Raw genomic sequence first — 7499 nt, forward strand, 5'->3', positions numbered from 1 at the left:
CCCGTATGGAGGGGAAGTTGGCGGGGCGTTTGGGGCGATGGGGGGGGCGGAAAGTGCACCCTCTGACCCTCGCCGCGGCGCCTCTGGACGCTTCTGATGAGCGGAACGTTGTCGCCGACCAGCGTCCGCACACGTGCCGGTGTACGTGCACATGTGTTTTTGTTTGTGGCTGTGTGCGCGCGCAGCCATGAGCCAAGGCGACGCCTGTGAGTTGTGCCGTTGTGTCCTTCTGCGTGAGCGCGAGGATGAGAAGGACCCCTCGCTGTGGACAAGGTTACACATCTGGACGCCGCCGAACGTCCTCGCCCGTTTCAGCCGGCGTGAAGGGGGTGCACTAACTTTCTTGTGCCCGAACGTGATGTCGTGTCCAAGGGCGCGAGGTCAGTGCTCTGCCGCGGCCCCGTCGTCATCAACGCACCCTACATCAACGGAAAGAAGACCGCCATCAGTCGTCGGCCCTCCCAACCTGTTCAACTTGAAGTCTGCGAGCGGTGAGTCGCCGACAGGCCCACTGGGCCGCGCCACCGAACTTTGAGGCTGGCATCCACCTGTAACATAGTTGTACAGTTGTATTCACATCTTGTGTACCGTGTATATAATCTGCGTGCTGTTTTGATTTACTGAAGCGTATGCAAGTGTTGTTTGCCTTGTTTTTCCTTTGTTTTCCTACGTTGTTCTGGCTGAAACTGAAGTGTAGCTAGTTTTTTTTGTGTGTTCATTTCTTTATTTTGGAACTGAAGTGTATCTAGTTTTTTTGTGTATTCATTTCTTTATTTTGGAACTGAAGTGTAGCTTATTTTTTTTGTGTATTGATTTCTTTATTTTGGCCGCGTGCTTTGCCGATGGGTAGGAGGGCATTTAAGGAGAGGGGGATGTGGGAATCTGGCTTTCCGCCGTCGCCTTTGCGCGGCTAGCCGGCCTCCCGCGTTGTTTCTCCTCTTTCCCTTGCTCCCGCCTCAGGCGGTGGAGAGGCGGCTGGGTGACTAATCACTGTCATTTAGCCACAGCTCCGCCCCGGCTCCCCAAGGGCCTTTGCCATTGGCGCCTTTTGGCGGGAAGTCGGGATCCGCTGGGCGGCCGCGCACCCCGCGACCGTCCGAGCGGGGCCCAGAGAGAGAGATCCCTCCGAGACAGCGTAAGGTGCGTACGTTACTGTTTGTCCGTGCCGGCCTTGCCGTTCGGACCAGTGCTTACTCGAGCTCGCCCGCACGTGTCCTCTGACCTGCAGCGGCTCGAGCCTGTCCAGCGGGGTCCAGCGACCTCTGACAGGCGTACCTTGCGTTGATTGCCCACTCTCTCTCGCAACCGGCCCAACGGTCGACACGAGAGAGAGATCACAGCACTGCCGCGGGGACATTCTCCTGCAGCGGCGTGCTAGCGGTGCGCATTACTCGAGTCGCTTCGTGCGCGCAGCGGAGCCTTGCTCCTCGCGCGCCCCCGGGACGGGGTGACTATTGAGTGTGTGTGTATCAGCTGGAGGACGATGTGAATAAACGTCTCCTTTGTGAACTTGGAGGCCTATTTCTTTGCGGCGAATCGCTCTCCTCCCAGCGGAGGTTGAGTGCGCTGCATCGGTGTCCCAGTGTGTGTGTGGTGACGGCTGATCGGGGCCCTTGGCTCGCGCGAAGCTCGAACCCGCGGTGGGTGGTGGCCTGTGTCCACTTAGAAACCCACAAAGTGCATGGATGCAGGGGCTTGACGAACCCTGCAGGCTTCACGGCGTTTTCTTCCGGCGCTAGCATTCAGGACAGCCTTCCAGGCACGTTACACAGCGACAGAAAGTGCAGGCCAGTAGCCCATTTCGCGTTCTCTGTATAGTGTTCGAAAAGTTAGACGTGGGCTCATCCTGACATAAGAAGTCCGTTTCGCATCACATGAGGGTACGCGCAGTGTCGTTGGAACTTGAGTTCTTGTATAATGCACTCTCCTTCGGAGAAACCTCTAGAGGCGTGTCGAGGATGGAGTCATTTTGGCTTTTCTAGATAGTCGAGAGGTCGGACTTTCGCGTCAACTCGCTGTCTGGCCATCAATAGCTGTGATCGCGCTAAAGAAGGCGCCGTCGTCCACGGCTTCGTGATCCCTGATTTCGGCATGTGTTCGCGACAGCGTGAATGTTTGTATCGGCGCGGTGACGTCATTAGGGGGTTGCGGAGCGCACCGGTGCAGCGTTGAAGGGTTGCAGCTGCAGTAGGGGGGTTGAGGACCGGAGCTGCTACGCTGCGGTTGTCGCCCAAACCTTCGCGTTTCTGGTGTTGTCGATGGCGACAAAAAACACGCTTGCTTTCCATTTTCACGATTTTCAAGGAGAAAGTTGCTACGAATATCGGTACAGGGCCCGTTTTTGCATGCTCGTTGTTCGTAGCTCTTGCCATTTAATCGCACTGCCAACTTTCGCATATTGTCAGTCTAGTCATCCTCCTCCGTGCGAAGGAATCCATCGATGTCATCCATCCATGTCACATCCATCCATCCATGTCACAAAAATTCAGGGGGGCACTTTGTTGACCTAAAGTGCGGTGAGGCGAAAGCCTTAAGCGCGGTGTTGCTGCTTCCCACGAAACACAAAACGTCTTACAAACGTCTCGGAACAGCTAAAAATGACTACAAACGTCTTGCGCTGCGTTCAAACGTCTCATAGATGTCGACAAGAAGAAGTTTCCTCTGCGACGTCTCTTAAACATCTGCAGTCAGATGTTTTCTAGACTTGTTTCTAACACGTGGAACTTGAGACCACGTCAATGAGACGCGCCTAGCAATCAGCAGGGAGTTGCCGCCGTGGATTAAACATGCTGTAAATCACGGCACATAAATTGGGTGGCTCTCCTGCTTGACGTTTCGAAGAGCAGGCGCGCCGGTCCACAGACCGCTCTTTGTATTCGAACACTGAAAGCGCGTTTTCTCCTCTGGAGCCCGAATCACGTTCCACATCGAGTGCAGCCAAGGGCGTCCGCAGAACTTTTTCCAGGGGGGTGCACCCGATGTCTGGGGATGGGGGAAGCGGTAGGTTTGTAGTTGTTTTCTACTAGGGCATAAATAATATCCGTAATTCCAAGGGGGGGCAACCGCCCCCCCCTTGCCCCCCCTTCCGGACGCCCATGAGTGCAGCTAAGCCGCCACTCGTAAGGCTGGATTTTGGTAACATATAATGGCCCTGAAAGCCGACGGTAGTTACGCGAGCGAAAAAATTTGCTTCATGTTGCGAACGCCTCTGTTACCCCTCGGCTAGCTGGCGGCAGCACGCGGATTGACAGGCGCAGCGTACGCTGCCTACGCCGCCTTCCCATATGCCTTCCCGCCGCCTTCGCCGAGCTCGCTCGCGCGCTTGTCACCCGCGCGCTATCGTGTCGGCAGATCTTGGAGGCAATAATCTTTCTTGAGTCACGCCGCAGCTTGCTGCTTGGTGTCGCTCCGCACGGTGGCGATGCAGGCTAGTTTGCCAAAGTGGTTTTAACCGTTTCAAGCAGAACTAAATCTTAGCGCAAGCTGCAAGTGCTTAGTTTTACATGAAAGTATTAGATTCAGTTTGTTTTTTTTTGGTTCTTTGGTGATTTGTATATTTTTACGTTTAAAAATTTAGTACTTCATTTGGCGTTGCAGAGGCTAGCGATAGCTACGCGCGCGAAGTGGATGCTGCGTACGTTGTACGTTTCGCTGCGCACTTTTTTCCGCGCTGGTTGGCACTTGACGCCGCTGCAGTTCGCAGTTTCCCCTTTTTCTGCGGTATCGTTTACTACCAGTTTTTCACTGAGATGTGAGCCTCGTTTTCCGCAAAAGTAAGTAACCTTCCATTTCTTTTCTGTGGTGAAAGTGTCGGCCTTGCTTTAGCTAAGCCTCTAACGCGCCTGATTGAACGGTCGGCTAGTGTGTCACTCCTTTGGTTTACAAATCACAAAACAGTATCAGCCAGTGCTTTACATACCAAAGTGCTATTTGAGCTTTTGTTAAGTGGATACAGCTAGGCTATGCGAGTTACTTTCTTTACCAAGGCGGTGACAATGTGAACGTGACAAAGCTTCAAACCAACCAGCTTTGTTTAAGCGTACGTTGATAAGGCGCGAATTTTTTCCTAGACATTGATTAAAGTCTGTGCTCTATTGCATTCTGGCAGGGTTTTATTCTTGCCAAGGACTCTCATCTGGCCACCTGTGTGCTCCAATTCTCCTTGCTGTGATTGCCGTCAGTGAAACTCCCGTTAAAAAGGCTTTGGTTATCTTCACTAAGGTATTTGTTTGGGCTAGTCGGTACATTGTTAAAACTGAAGGCATAGGGCACGAAGGACCTGTCCTGTCCTTCGTGCGCTGTGCCTTCAGTTTTTGGTTATCTTAACTGCGTCAAGCTTTTATTTCATTGCGATTGAGAGCCCCGGCCGGCACAAAGTTAGTTTACTCAGTGGTGCTGCTCTGTATGTGTGCCGGCTGTTTGACAGTGCAGTGAAGTACTACGGCTCTTTGCAGGCGTGGCAGCTTTTATTTTTTGGGAAACCATTGCACAATGCACAGCTGGCGTTGTCCCTGCTTCACTGTGTGCATTTCGTTTTGGGTACAGGCTGTTGAACAGTGGTTTTCAGAGGACCTCCTTGCCTGCTCAACTTCTCAAGTTTTGGTAAGCATGCTTTGCAGCTGACACTTTTTCTTTCACTTCATGATTTCTTGTATAGGTCTAGGCTGTTTGCTAATGTTCATTCCACAAGCCCCATTATGTGTTTGTCCCTTAGGACCCCAACTGTTGGCTGGAGGAGCAAGGACCTGGTCTAGTTTCGCGCAAATTAATTGCAGCACCTTGTACTTGGTTGTTCAGAAGACTTGGTCTGGAGATTGTTTCAGTTCTGAGGTGGGAATCCGGACTAATGCTTCTTGTGCAGTGGTGTAAGTAATCTCTTGCCCGCTGTTTGAGCTTCATCGTACAGATTAGAAAGGGCTTGTTTGGCAATGCAGTGTTAAGAGCCTTATACACACGCACTTTTATTTGTCTTATCTTTCAGATGTGCCCCTGTGTTGTTGTCAAGGTTAGGTCCAAGATTTAACGCATCTCTTGTGTATACCGAAGTGATGCAGGTATTACCAGGACAGCAGCATCTCTTCTATGGTTTCGTGCGACGGTGCAAGATGTCAACCATCAACCACTTTTGATTCAGCCACTTCTTTCAGGTAAGAGAAAGCCTGTTTGCGAGATGCAGCTTAGGAGGTTCTGCGAGTACAGTGTGCATCGCAGTAAGGCAGTGCACTTGCTATTGACTGCTTGGCTTTCAGTGTCCATGCACGCTGTTTGAATTTTGCTTCTGTTAAAGGCCTCCACACTGATTGACTTCTTGAGTTTATGGTGAGCCGTAGCACTGTGTTGAAATGCCGCTTGCAATGACATCATATGCATCTGTGTTTTTAGTTAGCTTATTTTATTGCCTGTGCTGTCACTCCTTGCCATTTCCTGGTCTTATTTGCTTCCGACTCCTCATTGGCCATTCTACATGCACCTGACTGACTGTGCTTTTGGTTACTCTAATATTTTTCACTTCTGCAGGCTGCTGAACAGAGCTGGATTTGACTTCCCCTTGTATACCGTCTAGTTGGCATCCTCCTTGCAAGAAAAGCGATTTTGGGAACACCTAGCGATCTCTTCATTGCCGTCCACATCACAGCAACTTGATCGTCAACGCATCCGTTGTGAACAAGGCCTCGGGCCGAATGAATTTTTGATTTAACAATTGGTTGCTGCTCGACACTTTCCCGCCATCCAAGTGCTTACCGTTGTAATGTCAGCCAAACCAGTGAAGCTACCTCCTCCGTGGCTTCTAACATTAATTTCCTGGTCCCTTTCTTTTTTTGTGTGGGTGTATGCACTGGATTCAATAAAGAGTAATGCAGTGACTGAAAAGTGTGCTCATTTTTCGGGTCTTTGCAAATCAGCTTTGAGTTCATTTTGAATGTATACCAGAAAAATGAACTATAACATTTTTAAACCTTTAGAGGGTTTAAAGGCAGCACTAAAAATCAGTCTTGAAATGCGTAAGATATTACAGGCACCCATTTCGGAAAAAAAAGGAACGTCTAAAAAAATTCTAAAAAAGTTCTACCTCAGAAGTTTTCTAGCCGTATACAAGCGTAGCGTTAGCAGAGCTAATAGAGGGCTAGTAGACGTCTAAGTCTAAAAAACTGCTTAGATGAAACTTCTTTTAGATGTCAAGCTTTTTCTTCCGAGACTTTTTTTAGACGTCTATTAGCGCTTTTTGTGTTTCGTGGGTTGTGTCACTGATGTGTGGTTAAGGTGTTGAGCTTCGCCTCTAAGAGTGGAACGTGACACTGAACGCTACGGGGCGTCCACAGAACGCCATCGCCCGTTCGGCTCTACGCCTTGCTCGTCGGTAAATTGGTTTTTGAGGAAAGGAAATGTATCTATCTCGCATATTTCGGTGGGCACCTGAACCTCGCCGTAAGGGAAGGGAGGAAGATGGGAGTGAATGAAGACACCGTATTCACTACACGCGCCTTTGTTCATTCCAAACCATCGAGCTGGCATAGCGTGGTGGTTAGCGTGCTCGTCTCGCACTCCGGAGACCCTGGTTCGAATCCCCAACCCGACCAATTTCCTACTCGTTTTTATTTATTTATTTATCTGGTGTGACTAGAAATTAGGCTAATTGGTTAATTAACTAATTGCCTAAACTCAGTCCCACTTAGAGCATCACTATACCATCCCTTTCATTGGTTGCATGGTTACTAGCCTAAGTACAATTGGCCCCGTTTGAAATTAGCGCACTGTGACGTCACGACCATTTCGACCAATTGAAAAGCGTGAAATTTCTGTCGACAACTCCTGCTTACAACGATGAGGCATTAAAGGCTTCCGCCTTAAAATGTCCTGTATTTCTATAACGTCATCAGTGACCCTTTCTGAGTAAAAAGAAAAGTCATGCATCTTACTGAGAAAGTGTTGTACCTCCCCCCTCCCCCCCCCCCCCCTTTCCGGAAGATTGGTGTCCGTTGGAGTGAAGCCAGCCACCTCCCCACCGCACCCCGTTTGCTAGAGGGCTGCTCACCAGGGTGTCGAACCGGAAGCGAACCTGAACCCGGAACCGAACCAGACCCGTATTTTTTTCTCCATCTTGGAACTGAACCTGTACCGGAACGATTGAAAGGAACCGCTCCGAACCGGTTCGGGACTAGGTTCAGCCAAACTTTTTTTGCAACGTATGAGATGTGCTATCGCGCAGATTTACCCACCGAAGGCTGTCTGCGCTAGGCAGTGCGTAAATGGCAGCCAGTGTATGCCACAACTAAATTGAAGGAAGTCTGGAAAGAAACCTAAATGATGTTTCTGAAATGTGCTTTCCGCTATTCTAAAGTATTGCACGCCAAATTCATGTGAAATCGAGTTAATTATTAGAGTCTTTATTAGAGTTCGATCAGTAACGTTATGCAACAATTACTTTCGGAAGAACTCGTTGTCTTACACAGCAAATACTTAATAAAAACCCACATAATAAATAAAACCCACAAGGTGAC

General features: G+C 49.8%; 1 long non-coding RNA gene across 3 annotated transcripts; it reads left to right on the top strand.

Moving 5' to 3' along the window:
* Positions 1-3484: 3484 nt before the first annotated feature.
* On the top strand, positions 3485-5865 carry LOC149357162 (uncharacterized). Of its 3 annotated transcripts, XR_016291789.1 has the most exons (5): positions 3487-4221; positions 4455-4602; positions 4715-4865; positions 4982-5147; positions 5518-5865. It is a non-coding gene; the product is annotated as an uncharacterized LOC149357162 (long non-coding RNA). The 3 variants fall into 3 exon arrangements; XR_016291788.1 differs by having other exon boundaries at positions 3485-4221; positions 4715-5147; XR_016291790.1 differs by having other exon boundaries at positions 3486-4221; positions 4546-4602; positions 4715-5147.
* The last annotated feature ends 1634 nt before the right edge of the window (positions 5866-7499 follow it).

Source organism: Amblyomma mixtum, chromosome 3 (genome assembly GCF_055824585.1).
Source record: "Amblyomma mixtum isolate Tamu chromosome 3, ASM5582458v1, whole genome shotgun sequence".
NCBI classification, from domain to species: Eukaryota; Metazoa; Arthropoda; class Arachnida; order Ixodida; family Ixodidae; genus Amblyomma; species Amblyomma mixtum.